The 18,577-nt window shown below is 43.0% G+C and overlaps 1 long non-coding RNA gene across 1 annotated transcript; it reads right to left on the bottom strand.

The window, feature by feature from the left end:
* Nucleotides 1-2,308: 2,308 nt before the first annotated feature.
* Nucleotides 2,309-16,357, bottom strand: LOC123375001. Its single transcript, XR_006581287.1, has 3 exons — nt 16,213-16,357; nt 5,530-5,665; nt 2,309-3,382 (listed from the first exon to the last, which is right to left on the bottom strand). It is a non-coding gene; the product is annotated as an uncharacterized LOC123375001 (long non-coding RNA).
* Between the last annotated feature and the right edge of the window lie 2,220 nt (nt 16,358-18,577).

An 18,577-nucleotide genomic window follows, 5' to 3' on the forward strand; every position in this document is an offset into this window, starting at 1 on the left:
ATGATCGCTTGCTTTGAAATTAGCACTTTTCTGCTAAAGTTCTTCATTTGCATTCCACAATGTTTCTTTGTTATTTGATGGGTTATTTGGTTACAGGGTGTGATGTTGCACTCCCTATGTTTATGGAAATATGCTTATGAGTGTAAATATAATGTAACTGGAATATGCTTTATGCAAAAGGTCTCTTGTAAGGTATCATTACAAAACTTACAATCTACTGAGTGTATTCATCCTATTTGTATGAATGTATCATTCTTGTATCCGAAGCTAGAAATATGAAGTGTTACTCTGAACTCCTATTGTAACTATGAAAAGTGTGGGCCATTAATGGTGGCTTTGAATCTTGATGGCACTCATCAACTAGGATAATTGGTGGTAAATGGCTCTCTTTACTCACAAGTTTCCACTGCATACGTGCGGGCCAGTCCTGGAGAAATGGAGCAGGGCTCACAGGACATGTGACCATGTCACCTGGTACTGGAATCCATCTTTAACCTGGTGCTTTTCCATTTAGAAGGAGGGGTGGGAACCCAGAGAGAGACAAAGGATTCCTGCCTTGTGCCAAAGCTATAAAAGGGGGTGGAACAGAACAAAGGGGGCTGCAGTCATGAGAAATCCCCCAGCTACCACTGAGCTGGAACAAGGACTGTACCAGGGGAAAGGATTCATCCCAGACTAGGAAGGAGTCTAGTCTGTGAAAAAAGCATATTGGAACATCTCTGAGGGTGAGATTTACCTGTATTCAGTTTCAGACCATATTAGGCTTAGACTTGCGTGTTTTGTTTTATTTTGCTTGATAACTTACTTTGTTCTGTCTGTTACTATTGGAACCACTTAAATCCTACTTTTTATATTTAATAAAATCACTTTTGCTTATTAATTAACTCAGAGTAATTAATACCTGGGGGAGCAAACAGCTGTGCATATCTCTATCAGTGTTATAGAGGGCAAACAATTTATGAGTTTACCCTGTATAAGCTTTATACAGAGTAAAATGGATTATTTGGGGTTTGGATCCCATTGGGAGCTAGGTGTCTGGTTGCTAAAGACAGGAGCACTTCTTAAGCTGTTTTCAGTTAAATCTGCAGCTTTGGGGCATGTGGTTCAGACCCTGTGTCTGTGTTGGAGCAGACTGGTGTGTGTGGCTTGACAAATCAGGGTTCTGAAGTCCCAAGCTGGCAGGGAAAATGGGCTCAAAGGTAGTCTCAGCACTTCAGGCGACAGTCCCAAGAGGGTCTCTGTGACCGAACCCATCACACGGGGTATCCACAATGTCAGTGCTTGCTGCTACATTATAAAATGGGATACAGATAAGTGGAAGCAATGCAAGTAACATCCCACTAGTTTTCATGAAATTTAAACACCGAATATACACTTGCAAATTTAACAATCACTTTGATTTATACTAATACACAAGTGAATTGGCCTGGGGCTCTGGAATAGATTGGCACCTGGCCTGCCAGCGTCATACCTGTTACAGATGTCTTTTTTGATAATTTCTTTCCCTTTGTGACAGGTTCCTACTATTGTGGTGAAGATGTAAAGAACGCATGGAAGGAGACTCCGGAAAGAGCATGCCGAGTGCTTAAAATAAGCCTCATTTAAGGTCTCTGAGAAGGGAAGCCTAAGAGCTGGCATTCAAATATTATGGTGATGAAGATGGTGCGTGTGCTTAGAAAGCAAGACAGCTAGATGGATGAGGGGATGTGTCCATGCACCCTCTTTCCCTCAGAAAGTAATTAGCAGCATGTATAATAAAGACTATCTCCTGTGTTTATGATACAGAAGTCTTATTGAACGGGAGTCCATTTAAATAGTCATAAAGTGCAGCATAACTTTTCTGTGCACTGTTAAACACCTCTTGTTCTTAACCCCAGAGTAGCAGTAGTCAGTGGTGGGTGAATGATCCTTGAATATATTATATATAGATATAGATTTTCCCCACTCCTGAAGCCCTCACTCAGACCTGGAGCTCGTAGACCTATTAGTTACAAATAGTGTTTAGTTATGAGATTTCCCCCCTTTGGGGTTGGCAAGTCATTCACATTGTCTTTGAATGTCTTTATATTTGCCAAATAGTTTGAATGAATAATTATCAGGCAGTTGACTTGAACTATTCAGTGTCTGTTAGCGGTGGTATCCAAGTCAAATGATATTATTTTTGCTCCCTGATCGGGTTACTGAAACACGCTGAACGGGAGGCTAACAAACAACAAAGAGGAAATAGCATTTTTAGGCAAATAATGATTTATGATGAAATTTGTGAAACTTTTGGAATCCACAGATCTGTGAACACTATAACGCCATCAATAACAGCAAACCAAACTCAGCAATTTTATTTGTGCGCGTACTGTTTTTTTCCTATATGGCAGCTCCAGTTATATTTTGCTCAGACAAAAATCAATGAGTCAAATCCTTAGGGTCAGATCCTCGGTGGCAGCTCCACCCATATGCCCTAAAAGATTCCAGGGAATTCAGGACTTCCTCTGTCACCTTCCCAGCTCCTCCCACCTGACTTCCTGCTAAAGTTTTAAAGAAACAGCACATATGTCCTTCCAGATGGAAAGGTGAGCTCCATGCATGAAGGCATACACCCTGGCACAATCTAAGCCCATGTTAGGGGACAGTGGAAAATAAACATGGTTAAACCAGGGTTCCTTCACATATTTGTAACATGCGGGGTGGGTTTTTTTTCTATCTGCATTGACAGGAAGGGATCATTTTATAACATGGCTGGGCCTCACAATTGTGTGTCACAGCCCTGTTGCATATGATTGTTTATTTTCATTTTTTTGCAGAGACTTAATGCGCAAAACCTTTGTCCTGTGTTGAAATGACTGAACACAGTCTTATCTCCCGTTTCCTCTGGGTTTGGTGAACAGAGGGAGGAGAACAGGAAGATGACAAGGAACCATAAGAATTGGACATGATTCAGTGGAGTGATGTGAGTGGGCAACAGCCTCAGAGACCCAACAGTTTTTGCCCAGGGTCTGTTGACACTTAGTCAGAGTCACGAGGCAGACAACTGTCATATTTCCATTGAACTGAAATCTTCAGAGGGATTGGGAAACTTGAAATGGAGTGGCAACATCTCACCACTCCCCAAGGAAAGTCTGTGCTAATGTATGCTAGAAATGAATGCATTGTCTCCGTGATGGTGCATAGCTATTCTGATGATTTCCAGTATGGATCAATAAATCACCAGACAGAATGAATGTTTAGTGCCAGATGGTGGTACACAGAACATCAGACCTTTTGAAGTATGTTTTCTTGGGCTGGGTGAGACTTTTCTCATAGGCTTGGGAGTAGAAAGTGGGCAGTTTTCCTCCTGGATATTTTCATTAAGCGATGGGGTGAATCAGCTCCAGAAGAGATAGATATCCTAAAAGAAATAGGGGATCAGATGTAAAGCAGCTTAGCGCCTTTGATTTCAATGCATCATTGACCTCAGTGACTGATTTACACTAGCTGCAGATCTGTTCAGGGGTGAGTGTTAGCTTGCAGGTAGCTCAGTTGTGACCCTCCTTACCCCACCTTTAAACTAGCAATAGACTTGTTAAGTGGCCAAAGCTACTATGTTCCTACTGGCTTTTCAGAGGTGGAACTTCCTTGGGTGAAAAAAACGGCATGGGGATTGGGAAGGCAGTGCAGTGCCAGATCTTTGAAACAGCACTGGTTGAAGATGGCATATGAGGAAAACACCTGACTGCACTGGAGGTAGGTGGGTCATTTCATTCTGCTCCATCTTTAGTTCTAGTCCATTTCCATATACCCTGACCTCCATCAAACTCATCCTCCATCTGTTCCATGTCTTCTGGGCTCAGTGCATAGAGTAATTAATCTCTGGAATTCATTGCCACATGACAGAGCATGATAAAATTTAAAAAGAATTAGACATTTTGATAGATGCTCAAAATATCATCCACAGTTATATTAATTAGGGCAAACAATATCATTGTTCATGCTTAAAGATATAAACTGACCATCAGACACATAGAATTAGAGGAAAAACTTCCCACATACGCATGTTATTGCAAAATTGCCCATTATGGTGGTTTTGACTGCTATCAGAGACAGGATACCCAAATATATGGACCTATGGTCTGAACTTCTATGAAAATTCCTATGGTCCACAGTTATTTCTGAAGTAGCTCCACCAGGCAATTGGTAACATAAATTGAGCTAAAGGTTTTTAAACAAATAGCGGGTTCAAGTTAAATATTAACTTTTGGTCATTCCAACTCTGATAGCTTTGGCCTTCATGTTGATCATTTAATGTTCTCCTTTTTGTTGCCTCAGCAACTGCAGCCCTAGAAGACCTTGATTTTCAGTCAGCAAAAAAATAAAGCTTGTGCTGAAATTTGTTTAGGCCTCTGTTGATAAGTGTCTGTGCTCCGAGTCAAATTTCAGACAAACAAGGCCTGGAACTGTTGGAAATTTAATGTGTGTTTTAATGCAATTGTTGCATAATATTACCCAGCTGTTTGGTTTCAGAGCCTCAACACTGTAAAAATGAAATACCTTCTAATTCATATTCTTCTTCTTAATCAAAATGAGTGACATCCACTGCGTGATTTAGCAATCCAATAGTTCATTAATCACACAACACACAATTAATTGTGCAAAGAACATGTATGCCCTCTTTGTTGCACTAGTGAAACATACATTTGCAGAATGGACTGAATTTACAAACGGTGGGCTCAAAAATTTCTCCCTCAAAATATGTACTTTCACCCATTGTGTTTCCAAGTATCAGATTTGCATTAGAGATGGGCAGAAAACAAAACTCCAGGTATGAAGGACACACACCCTCCCCCCGCAACCCAAAATGTGAGGCATTAGAACTCAGTCCTGGATCCAGTACCTACTTTTGCAAATGCATTCTAGGATAGATCTTCAGCATAGATGTTCAGCTGGTGTAAATCAGCAGCGTAGCCCCATTGACTTCAATGCAGCTGCACCAATTTACGCCAGCTGAGGATTTGGCCCTCCATCTTTATAGTGCCCCAAAGCAATTCCCCGGACTTTTGATCCAAATGTTGCAGTTTGAGTCTATTTCAATATTGCAATTATTTGCCCTGCCAATTGTGCAGCACCTACATCTTTGGTGGCCTACTTGATGTGGAACATGGATACATAGTGTGTACATGCACAACCTACACACTTCTCTTTCAGCCTCTTTGGACATCTCTGACGTAGATGTCGATACCTTTTTGAAACGGAAGGCTACAGATACAGGGCTCAATACTCATTGAAGTCCCTGGCAAAGCGCCCATTGATTTGAATGGTGCAGGTTCAGGGCCATGTGGTTTATTCCACGGTTCACATCTGACTTTTAACATAAAGTTTTAGGGCCTGATCCAAAGCCCATTGGCAGTCAAAGGAAAAACTTTAGATGAATTCAGTAGGATTTGGCTCAGATCCTTAGTCTTTTGATATTAAAGATATTGGAGCCACATATGTTCTGACACTAAGATATTGCCACTCCTACTGGAGGTTTACATTGGTTCTGCTATTGGGACCAAATACCAATGAACAGAAAAGGGACCATCTTGGCATCACCAGGCTTCTCCAGAATTTGATGACCTTCAGATCTGGGGATTTGGTTTTGGTTTCTCTCTTCCAAAAGGAGTTTATTGATTTCTTCATTCGGCTGGAACAGACTCTGAAAGGACACCACACAGAGACATCCCTGTCAGATGTGTTTTCACACATATCCACCCTGCGATTAAAACAACAAAAATACCCCCCCACACACACACAGTTGGCCCTAAGTTAGCCTTAGCTTTTAAATTAGGTTGGAAAAAGCTCAAAAGGCAACAGCTGTAAAACCATTGTGAAGCAAAATACAAATAAACCGAAATACAATAAAGCCCAGATGAAATCAGCTCTTCATGTAACTCTGGCAGATGCACACGTTGATGACCAGGCAAGCTTGGTGGAGCACTGGCCTGCACAGCACTCAAGGCGCAAAGTGACCACATTCTCTTGGGAAGACGGGAAAGAAAGGGAGCCAGCTTCCAGCGTCAAGTGAAACAATAATCCTGAGCTGCAAGAAAAAGCTTCCAAGTCTTCAGCTGGTGAATTATTTATCTGCTGACATGGAACAATGCACACACTATAGTCCATGTGCAAGGTTCCCAATATGTGTTGCATTAGAAAGAAAAGAGACTTAGTTATATAATTATTCATTTTTCATTGGGGGAACAGCCACACTCTCCCTCATCTGCTTTAAAACCTGTTATTACCCACAAGGGACTCTAAATGTCCCCAGGAAGCCCCTTTGTAGGCGATCAGTTATTACAATATTAAAACTGAATGATGATGCTGGGGAAAGGTGCCCAATTCAAGCCTGGGAATCTTTTCTGGAACCACAGAACAGGTCTAGCACAGGTTATATCTAGGCACGTATCCCCAGAAAACCTCCTGCAGATGGGTGCCTGTTGCTTTTTGTTTCTTCCCATGTCCATTTCTATATGTCTATATAAAGTATAAGCTCTAATGGGCAGGAGCCCTGTCTTCAAATCAGTCTGTACAACACCTTTCATATGGGTGCTAGGTGAATAATAATGATGTGCCTCATTTCCAGTGCAGAGGGACCCACCTTCTGAAGATCAGTTTTCCTGCCCTGATGAGTGATGGGCCTCATTGCTGAGGTCACAGACAAGGGTGCCTGTTAATGTCACATACAATTGTGGTTTCCATGACATGGACTCCTTTCCATTAGGAACTGGACTGAGATGACCAATCTCAGTACAGAGGGGTCACTGAGCAGCTGGCACATTGTAACGACTTCACTTCCTACTGACTTGGTCTGGATTGGCAACAGTTATCTAGAGGAGAAAAACTTTGTATCTTGTTACCAAACCTCTGAGCTAGCTCTTAGTTATTTTAATCTTTAATTAGAGGTAGGTTACTCAGTTAACCAGTAGAGACACTGCCAGCCTAAGAATAACAAACATGAATGCCTCTGCTGATAGAGAAACGAAGTCCCTAAAATGCCATCTTTTTAGAAGGGACCCAGTGAGCTGACATTGAGGAGGTGTATGGCATTGCCAGGCAATGGGACCTAAAATATCACAGCATCACATGATGTGTTGATCTCAGTCTTCTTCTTGGGGCAAATGTTGAGCACCTGCTTTACCTGCTTCACAACCCATTACTCACTCCAGGCAGCACCTTCGTAGGTGACTGGCTATTTACACACTATTAAAACTGACTAGTGGGGCTGGTGAAAGGTGCCAAAGTCAAAGCCCTGGAATCTTCTTTGAAAACTCAGAACAGGGCCAATTTCCTCTTGATGCGTCTCACTCCAATTCCAAGTGGACTTGTGTCCTCATCACAAAAACCACCAACACAGTTAATTCTAATTGACTCTTTGCTGGCAGTCCCAGTAGAGAGGCCAAGGGCTGAATAGAGCGAATTCCTCTTTTAGGCCTACAGAGAGTCCATACAGGTCAGGGTTGAGGCACATTGCATTGCCACTGCCTGTTCTGTGGATCAGTAGAGGAGTTCAGACTCCAGCTCACTCATTCTAGCACCTTCCATCAGCATTCTGCTCACAAACATTCTATTTTTTAAATCATGGGGATGCAACATTACAGAAAGCTGTATCCTGAGACCATAGCTAAGGTATTCAAAGGGAAGGCTGGAATTCTGCCTTGTTTTGCCCACATATGTCAGTGCACAGGCTACTTCTTATGAGAAACAATCTCATCAGCACCTGGATGTTACGGAGTTTGGTATAAATCCCAAAGATCTAAGAGACTCCCATGATAATCAGACGCAGCGGGGAACGTTAGAGACACAACAATAGTGACATGGATTTTTCACAAAGTGTGCCATTAAGTTAATTCACTCTCAGGCTGAGGATCTATGCACAGGGGCGGCTCCAGGCACCAGCACACCAAGCGCGTGCCTGGGGCGGCAAACCACGGGGGGCGCTCTGCCTGTCGCCTCAAGGGCGGCAGGTAGGTTGCCTTCGGCGGCATGCCTGCAGAGGGTCCACTGGTCCCGCGGCTTCGGCGGACCTCCCGCAGGCTGCCGCCAAATCCCCGGGACCGGGGACCTCCCGCAGGCAAGCCGCCGAAGGCAGCCTGCCTTCCAGGCTTGGAGCGGCAAAATACCTAGAGCCGCCCCAGTCTATGCAGCCAGTTTGCATGCATCCATTCTGTGCGAGGCACAACATATATCTTAACCGAAACACCACAGACAAGATACTGAAAACAAATCACTCATTGTCCACCCAAGGAAGCCATTGTCAGATTTTGTTGTGCCCATCCACCCTAGTAAAAGTACAATGGGCGAGTGCAAATGAAATGGGTTTTTCAGCTGATCGTGGAGAAGACACCATGAACATTACTTGGACTTCACTGTGGAGAGCAGAGTAGACCTCATTGGGTTTAATGACACTGGAGACTAGCTTCAATTAGACTGAAAATTGGCTCTGTAGTTAATTAAATCCACTCTCTGCACAAGTTCCCTGGCTTTGCGCACTGGAGGCTGCTGTCGTTTTGCAGAAACTACTCTGAATTAAGGAAAGTTCTGCTCCTGATAAAAGTATCATAAAACACAATTTTATCTAGTGATAGCAGTTCCAGAAACAAGGGAAACAACACACATGAAACTTTACACTCTCTTTACAATATATAATCAGCCAGATCAGCCAGTCAACAGTAAATAATGTAATAAAGGAACAGCCTGTGATAGCTCCTTTTAGGGCCTTTGCTTGCTTGGTTCCATAATCTGAACTGAATGGCAGCTCCCCTTTCCATTCTTCATTGACTTTATTATCTCGGGGGTGGGGAGAGGGGAGATTGCCAAACTTGCTCTTTGCCTTCACTTTCCTTGCCCTTACACAATTTTGCTGCTAAGCACATTTCTGAACCATCTGGTTACTGATGAAATACCTTGCACAGATGACAGGCCACATTTCATATCCTCTCGCTGCCGTATTATTGTGGGGACAGTTGTTTGCTGGCTTGGCTGTAAGGCAGGGTCCTGGGTCCTGGTGTGTGTCAGCAATTTGAAAGCTTCAGACATGAGTTAGTGACGTGCTGGATAGGAAGCCACATCTTCAGCCTGAACAAAACAGCATGTCCAGCTCTGCCAGAACTGGATCCAAACACCCTGAACTTGGAGAATTCAGATATGGATCTAGAGGTGACCTTTGGACCTCTGATCCATGTGTGTGTAGAACTTTCCTTCCTAGGAGTTCGGAATCAAATCAATGTAAAGCCATTTTATGTTGAATTTTCCATGAGCTGCAGTTGTATCAACTTGCATCCACACTTTGCAGTTGCAAACATCTGCATTTGCATTAATACTTGCTTGCACCCTTTAAACATGCTAGCACCAGCTTGCACGTACTGGGGTGGGGCCAGAGTGCGGGTGCAAGGCAGAGGCTTGTGTGTGCACAGCTGTTAGATTATTTAAAGGGTGCTTACAAGGGTTGGAATTTTTAACAGGTTTTTCCATCTGCAAAGAGCAGGTGTAAGTAAGTGTGTGCACAATTTAGCGCATAGTCCAGTGGAGTAGAGGTTGGATAGAGGCTCAGCTGACAATTTACATTGCAGTGGTCAGATCTATGATTTCATTGCATCCTTTTGTAGGCACTGCCTACAGGCATCGCATCTCCATACAGAGGGCAGGATGCTTGGCCAATGCCTGAGGACTGGACTATGGTGTCTGAGAAGTGAGTCCTCCCTAGGTGAGGGGTTAGAGAGAATGAAAAGAAGGAAAGGGCTGTCTCATGTGGCACAACTGCTAAAGTTTAGGAAACTTTAAGGAAATTAGCTTGCTGGCTATTGTCCTCTGTGCCACATGCATTTAAAATGTGGTTAAATGGTTGATAAAATGAAACAGTTTGATGCACGCTATAAGTCTAATGTTAACTGTACAGGTGCAATTGTCTGCACAAAACTATGCATGAAATTGTATGCTTAATTTGTGTACACAGTTGTCTTGTTCACACCCAGCTGGAACTGTTGTGCTGCTGTCATCACAACTGCTCCAGTTCCTTCCACAGCCAACTCCTAACCAGCCAGAGAATATAAGAACATAAGAATGGCCATACTGGGTCAGACCAAAGGTCCATCTAGCTCAGTATCCTGTCTACTGACAGTGGCCAATGCCAGGTGCCCCAGAGGGACTGAACAGTCCAGGTAATCATCAAGTGATCCATGCCCTGTTGCCCATTCCCAGCTTTTGGCAAACAGAGGCTAGGGACACCATCCCTGCCCATCCTGGCTAATAGCCATTGATGGACCCTATCCTCTATGAATTTATCTAGTTCTTTTCTGAACCCTGTTATAGTCTTGGCCTTCACAACATCCTCTCGTAAAGAGTTCCATAGGTTGACTGTGCATTGTGTGAAGAAATATTTCCTTTTGTTTGTTTTAAACCTGCTGCCTATTCATTTCATTTGGTGACCCCTATTCTTGTGTTATGAGAAAAAAAGGAAAGTTTTTCTCATTGTATCAGATTCCTTTTCCCTGTCACTTATTGATTATATAAACTTACTATATTATTGACTTCCCTGCTTTCGGCTTCCTCTGCACAAATTAATAGCTTTGCACATTGACCGCCACACCTTGGGCTCAAGTCAGTTCCTGTGCCTGGTTCTCCCATGTAGAAATACCACCTATTGCGTCACCATCACAGCCTGTGTTTACCAGTATGCCACTAATCCATGAGTGCTTGCATAATGCAGGAGGCCAAATTTATTCCTGGTGTAACTCCATTGACTTCAGAATGGATTTGTCTCCAGGAGCTGAGTTTCCATAGCAGTGCCATCCATCAGGAGATCTTGGGCACCAGTCTGCACTGTGCTTGGAGCATGGCTATTGCTTTCTTAGGTTGTGAGTTTGAAGCCCACCAAGGGGAGTTGGATGCCTGATTCCAAACAAAAATGAATGGGAATGAGGTGTCCAAATCCCTTATCTTTGAAAATCTCGGCCTCAGGCTCTTGACAGTGCACATTGATAGCTACTTAGTTCCTTCAAGCAATTCATTGTCCTGGAACTGTTGCCACGCTTCACTGAGCTGGAACATTGACCCTCTGTAACTTTTGTGTTTGGACCTTATATCTGCTTAGCAAGTCTTTCACTTTAACCAGTGCATTCATGTGGCACACTTTTAATCCCTCACTGCCTCTGAAGAACAGTAATTCTACCCGAAATCCTGTCCCAGTTGAAGTCAATGGTTGTTTTGCCATTGACTTAAATGAGGCTAGCATTTCACCTTCTGTCCCCAGGAGAGCACTGAGCCTTAACATGGGAGAAGTGTTTGCATGTACTAAGTGCAAGATAAAAAGGGGGTGAGCTGGAGAACGAGCACAGGGCAGCCTGATCCTGCATTAAGGAAAGTCCCATTTCACAGCTACCAAGTAGGAGCCAAAGAGGGGAGCAGGTAGCTAGGCATCTAATAAACACATTCATTCTCCTCAGACTCAACCATGCTATGCCCATGACATACTGGGGGCTTTTGCAAGAAAGGTGGAAGGAAACACATGACAGAATAGGAGCAGACTCCAGCTCCAAACCAGCTCTTGAGGGTCTTGGTTGGTTGCCCTTGCATCCTCGTCTGTGCTTTTGGTCAAACAAGGCGAAGCGAATAGAACAGCTGATGGGGGCAAAAGGGCAGAAGGGAAAAATCATCCATAAAAGAAACTGAATGCAAACAATTCCCTAGTGTGAGCACGAGTGTTTGTCTTGGCCACTGATCTGACCTAACAACCCTCTCTCACTCTGTTGCTTTTTCTTTCTCTTTTGTTGACAAAGCTTTGTGCCCTGTAGGATGGTTCCTCAGACTGGAGGAAGTAGTGGAGAAGGAGTGCGCTACAGCCTTATCCATAAACGGAGGGGAGCTTGGAGAAGCGATGACTAAGGCAGGACATTCTAACCATCTGCAAATATTTGAAGTCTGTAAACATCAGAGAGAGAGAGAAAGTGGTCTTAGGGTGCTACAAGTGGAATAATTAAGAGTAATAGAGTAAGACTAACCAATGGAAAATTTAAGCTTAAATATCAGGAAGTTTCCTAACAGTGATTTCTATTAGACTGTAGAATTTTCCCATAAGGGAAATGGTGGAAACGGGAAACCTCATATTTTGAGACATTTTTCAAATTAGATTGGATCAAGGTACTGAAGAATAGACTCTTGCAAAGAGAGATTAAGTAGATAATCTAATAGCCTTTTTTCTGTCTCAAAAGTATCTTATTCTATAAACCACACAATGCAAGGCAGACAAATAGTTGTATTAAAAATGGATTAAACACAATCACAGATCTTTTTAAATGGCTTGTGATCCTAAGCATTCAGTTTGTCTGAAAGAATTAAAGTTTCTAGCCCATATATTGCTGTAAACTAGTTTCATGGAGTAGACTTAATAGGCATAAATCCATTTATGGGTCCTCGTGCTGGATAATAGGAATGGATGTGAACTGATATTTTTAATTTCTATGTGATCTTGAGAAGGAATAAAAAAAATGCAATTTTTAAAGGGCCTGATAGGACAAAGGCCATGGAATTGTTCTTTATATTAACTTTAAAAAAATGTATTTGTGTAGCCATTTGTTTCATGTAGTATAGGACAACTGCATTTGTGTTTTAATTATACAAACAGATACAATAACAGAGCAATTAGAACCTGATCCAGAGCCCCTGAGGTCAAGGGGAATATTCCCGTCTGAAGCCAATGGGCTTTGGATCAGGCCCTCTAAGAACCAAGTCCCAGGGCCTGATCTTGCAACACTTCCTCACATGATTAATCCTTAACCCACATGCAAAGCATGGTTGGAGACAACGGCCCTACTCACAAGAGTAAGGATCGCTCACTTCTCAGGATCAGTTTTCATTCCGTTTGTATTCAGGCAAAACTCCCATTGACTTCAGTGGAAGTTTTGCTGGAAAAAGACCTCAGGCTTTGGCCAAATGGATTGTAGCCCCATTAATTTCATTGGAGCTACTCCTATTAACAGCGGTGTGAGAGGAGATTCAGACCTTACAAATCTGTGCACAATTCATTTGGACTATTTGGGGGTGAGAGGGTTGACGTTTCCCTTCATACTTCCTGAGGAGTTTGCTATGAGTTGTTACTAGGGCTGGCCTTATCACCCAAGGAGGAAAACATTTTCAGTATCCACCTGCCCTTCTCTCCCACAAAAGGCACAAGCAAAACAACGAATAAACACAAATGGGGATTTGGTGCCCCGGAACGTTGGCTCTTAGAGTGGCTGCCCTGATTGGATAATGGATAATGATCTGGAGGATGGCATGGACTGAACCCTCAGCAAGTTTGCAGATGACACTAAACTGGGAGGAGTGGTTGATACGCTGGAGGGTAGGGATAGGATACAGAGGGATCTAGACAAATTAGAGGACTGGGCCAAAAGAAATCTGATGAGGTTCAACAAGGACAAGTGCAGAGTCCTGCACTTAGGATGGAAGAATCCCATGCACTGCTACAGACTAGGGACCGAATGGCTAGGCAGCAGTTCTGCAGAAAAAGACCTAGGGGTTACAGTGGACAAGAAGCTGGATATGAGTCGACAGTGTGCCCGTGTGGCCAAGAAGGCTAACAGCATTTTGGGCTGTATAAGTAGGGGCATTGCCAGCAGATCGAGGGACGTGATCGTTCCCCTCTATTCGACATTGGTGAGACCTTATCTGGAGTACTGTGTCCAGTTTTGGGCCCCACACTACAAGAAGGATGTGGAAAAATTGGAAAGAGTCCAGTGGAGGGCAACAAAAATGATTAGGGGGCTGGAGCACATGACTTATGAGGGAGGCTGAGGGAACTGGGATTGTTTAGTCTGCAGAAGAGAAGAATGAGGGGGGATTTGATAGCTGCTTTCAACTACCTGAAAGGGGGTTCCAAAGAGGATGGATCTAGACTGCTCTCAAGATGACAGAATAAGGAGCAATGGTCTCAAGTTGCAGTGGGGGAGGTTGAGGTTGGATATTAGAAAAAACTTTTTCACTAGGAAGTGATGAAGCTCTGGAATGGGTTACCTAGGGAGGTGGTGGAATCTCTTTCCTTAGAGGTTTTTAAGGTCAGGCTTGACAAAGCCCTGACTGGGATGATTTAGTTGGGGATTGGTCCTTCTTTGAGCAGAGGGTTGGACTAGATGACCTTCTGAGGTCCCTTCCAACCCTGATATTCTATTATTCTATGATTCTATGATTGCCTGACCCTGGTTGTTGTTATAAGTTATTATTTTTATAAAACTAGTGCTCCAAATGGGTGAGGCATTATAGAAGCAAATTGGAAAGCAAAGTCCATGCCCCAAAGAGCTTACAATCTAAATCACAAATTCTGTTGTTAGGGATCTATCTATCTATCTATCTATCTATCTAATCTGCCACAAATCACCATCATGCCTAGGCACAACTAGATCCAGATTTTACACCACTGAACTGTTGAAGCCAATTAGATTTTGCCATAGGTACTGGAACTAGGGGTGCTGGGGGTGCCGCAGCACCGCCTGACTTGAATTGGTTTCCATTATATTGAGGGTTTACAGTTTGGTTCAATGGCTCTCAGCACCCCCACTATACAAACTGTTTCAGCACTACTGGATTTTGCTACTGATTTCAATAAGATTAAGTTCAAGCCTCTAGTATCTAGGTTTCTCAGTCCAGGCAGGTGTCCCTGTTCACTAAATTCTACTGTGCCTATTTTTTAAAGAGAGTTTGCAAGAAAGAAATGTTGCTCCAGAGTTTCAGCTGGGGTAGATGGGTATAGCGCCAGTGAGTGGAGTTGGACTTTCATAGAATGCCACCAATTTTTCCAGCTGAGGATCCTGCCTATTAAAAATAAAGCAGTCTCTCCTCCTTTCAAGGCAGTGATGGATCAAGACATAAAAAATTCCCACTTTTTTTTTTTTTTGCTGCCCATTCGTTTTCTGTTTGGAAATGTTTCTTTCTATGTCTGTGTTTAAGCAATCAGAGACGATATTACCTTAGTCTCTAGATGATGAATCTAATAAAGAGTGATGAACTGATGTTATAAAATATAATACTCCCAAGAAAACATATTTCTGATCCAAAGTGGAAAAAAAATAGTTCCGATTGTAATGATAGGTAATTAAAAACTCCCAGAAGCCTAACTCAGCCCTGTTGTAACATTGTGAATCACGGCCTGTACTGGAACAATGAGCTCCAGTGATCAAGCCCTGCTGAGGAGGAATCACATAAAGGAAACAAACTTTACAGTTTATCATAAACAGCCATGGAGTTCACCTCTCCCTCCCTCCTGGGTCAGATTCTGATTTCTTGCATCACTGTAAATCTAGACTAGCATCATTGACTTTTGAGCAGAATCTGACCCTCTGTCTCTGGGTCCTATCATGCGTGTAAGAGCTCAGGACCATGCAAGATTGGGCCCTATCTCTTTCTCTCTTTGTTTAAAACCACAGAGGACTGTGTGTAGGAGGTCTAGTGGTGACACAGGGAAATGTACATATGAGGCATTGCTCTTTTGATTAAATATGTGGAAAACAAGCTGAGCCAAATTCTGTCCTCCATTCCACCCCACCAATAGTGAAGATGTGGTCTGGCCCTCTCTGACTCTTTGCTAAAGGAAAGGGGGAAGACTTCATCAAAGAGACACACACAGCACATCACCTTTAACTGGGTTTTATAAAAGGAAGACCAGAAATAGGTCTGGCGGTGAGATGGTGGACAAGGTATCTTCCCATAGCTCTCAGACTTGGCAAATTAGCCAGCTGGTTTTTTTACTTCATAGTTAACTCCAGCCAGGAGCAAAATGTCAGTCCTGGCCCTTAACTGCAAACCATCACAGACAACAGAGATCCTGTGAGCGTGCAGAACAAAGGAAAAAGGTCACTGTTACGTAGGGAAAATATGTGGTCTTTTAGAACAAGGGACTGGGAATCAGGACTCCTGGGTTAAAGTAATAGAATCATAGAAATACAGGGCTGGAAGGGACCTTGGGAAGTCATCAAGTCCATCCCCTTGCACTGAGACAGGACAAAGTAAATCTAGACCATCCCTGACAGGTGTTTGTCCAGCCTGATCTTAAAAACCTCCACAATAGGGTTTCCACAACCTCCCTTGGAAGCAATTCCAGAGTTTAATTACCCGTATAGTTAGATTTTTTCCTAAGATCTAACCTAAATCTCCCTTCCTGCAGATAAAGCTCATTAGTTCTTGTAACACATACCCTCCTATCACAAAATGGAACTTTACCTGAGTTTAGGACTTCGTGATTTCTCTCATGGTTATCCTACTTGCCATGCAGATTCCCATAAAAACCTTTTCCAATGGCCTCTGATCAATTTTTAAAAATCACCATGTCTTTTCTTTTGTTAGATATTATTCATTGCAATTCACATTTCAGCTTTCCCAACAGTGCCTTTTTGTTTTTTATTAGTCTATATTTAAGGCAGGAACTTTAGGGGCCTAATCAGCTTTATTGGAATTTTCCTTTGACTATTGAGCAACTAGATGACAAAACGCTACTCAGGGGAAGCCAGTAAACTGCATAATACTTCTGTCTTTGCGAAATATTACACACAAATGCGTGTCTGCAATTTGATGCTATCTTCCCTTTCTCTTTCTAGTCATAGCCCCTGTGGGCATTGAGCAATGCTCCTGATTTATTATCTAGGTTGAACATGTAATCAGCTGAACCGGCCAACTCCACATACAAAGACATTGGGTCAGATTTCCAAAGCTAAGCACTCAGTTGCATATGCGTATTTGCATGCAATGAACTTATGCTTGCAGATGCTGTGTGTGCAGGGGCGACTCTAGACATTTCGCCGCCCCAAGCACGGCGTGCCTGCAGAGGGTCCACTGGTCCTGCGGCTCCACTGCCTGTGGGAGGTCCACCGGAGCCGCGGGACCAGCGGACCCTCCGCAGGCATCCCGCCAAAGGCTGCCTGCCTGCCGCCCTCCCGGCAACTGGCAGAGCGCCCCCCATGGCATGCCGCCCCAAGCACGCGCTTGGCGTGCTGGGGCCTGGAGCTGCCCCGTGTGTGTGCATGTATACAAATCAGGTTTTTGTGTGTGCACACAGCCAGCTGGACAATAAATGGTCTATGTTCTTGTGAAAATACCTGATTTGTACATGCACACTGAATATTTGCAATCACACTGAGAGCATGCAACTGAAGTCTGAGAGCTATGGGAAGATACCTTGTCCACCATCTCTTTGAAAATTTGGCCCTCTCATCTCCTTCAGTTCATTCCTATCTAGAGATGGGTGAAATTTTTCAGCTGAAACTTTTTTTCACTGAAAAATGCAGATTTTGTAATTTTTGTGAATTTGTGACAATACTGGCTAATTGTTTCAGTTAAAATGAAAAAAGAAGAAAACCAGAAATGTTAAAACAAACCACTTGACATTTCCTGAATGGGTTGCATTCACAAGGTGCCATTTGCAAAATTAGAAGGGGTGCACATGGTCTCCTTATGCCCAATACCACTCACTCAGGTTCAAATCCCCATTTTGAAAGCTGGGTTTCCCACATCCCAGGTGAGTACTCTAACCCTCAGATTATTGAGTGTTGTAAAGTGAGTTTCCCTCAATGTCTCCTGTTCAAGCTGATCCAATTTGTATAAATAATTAAATATTCTTTGGAGCAGGGATTGAAATCCAGGTGTTCTCCCACCCAGGTGTGTACTCGAACCACCAGATTACAGTCATTATCTCTCTCTTTGCTTCAATGACTATTCAGTTCTATTCCTGTCCCCCTAACCTAGCATTCCACTTTGCCTGAGAAGAATCTGCTAAGAGAGCTTTAGCTGAGCAAAGGGTATTTCCTTCCTAAAACCTTCTAGTGTTTTTCTTAATGCTTCAGAAAATAAGTGAATTCTGTAAATTCATTATCCAGTAGGGTCATTTGGCTTCCTTCACGTGAGATCACAAGGCCCTGTACCTTTGTCAGAGTAAGTAGTATGTATTCCAAACAGAGGTCAAACAGGCTCAGATAGAACTACACGGAGAAAGATTTTAGACTTGAAAAGCTCGGGCTGCCATTCAGAGAAGTTCATTTCACAATCATACAATGGCGTGGTTTGTATGTCCTACGGCATCTTTGGGCCTTTGCTGGCTACATGACAGTGATGCAGGAACAATATGTTACTAATCAAAACTACCTGGCAAGGCTACCCAAAAAGAATACAGCTAGGAATAAATAAATATATGTAGCAAGGGAAATCACGGCAGCAGCCAGATTTCAAATAGGCTAATCTCAGTTTAAATGAGGCTTTGATGAGCAAAGATTGAAACCAAAGATTGAATGATGAGCTGGAAATCATACGGTATGAATAATGAAAACATCCATAGCTATATTAGCTAGGATAAAATAATCACAAGAGAGAGTAACCCCCATGCATCAATTAACTCATGAGAGGTAGGAAGAAACTTCCCATGTGGGCAAGTTACACCAGTACATGGGGCTTCTTTCATCTTCATTTGAAGTGTCTCTGGCTGTTACAACCATATGAGAGAATTCAGAGATTTAAAACACAGCCTGAGCCCAAACAGTCATACATATGTTATCTTAGCCCCATTGGGGTTTCGGAGTGGATAGCTGAAACTTTGGAC

Source organism: Mauremys mutica, chromosome 7 (assembly GCF_020497125.1).
Source record: "Mauremys mutica isolate MM-2020 ecotype Southern chromosome 7, ASM2049712v1, whole genome shotgun sequence".
Classification (NCBI taxonomy): Eukaryota; Metazoa; Chordata; order Testudines; family Geoemydidae; genus Mauremys; species Mauremys mutica.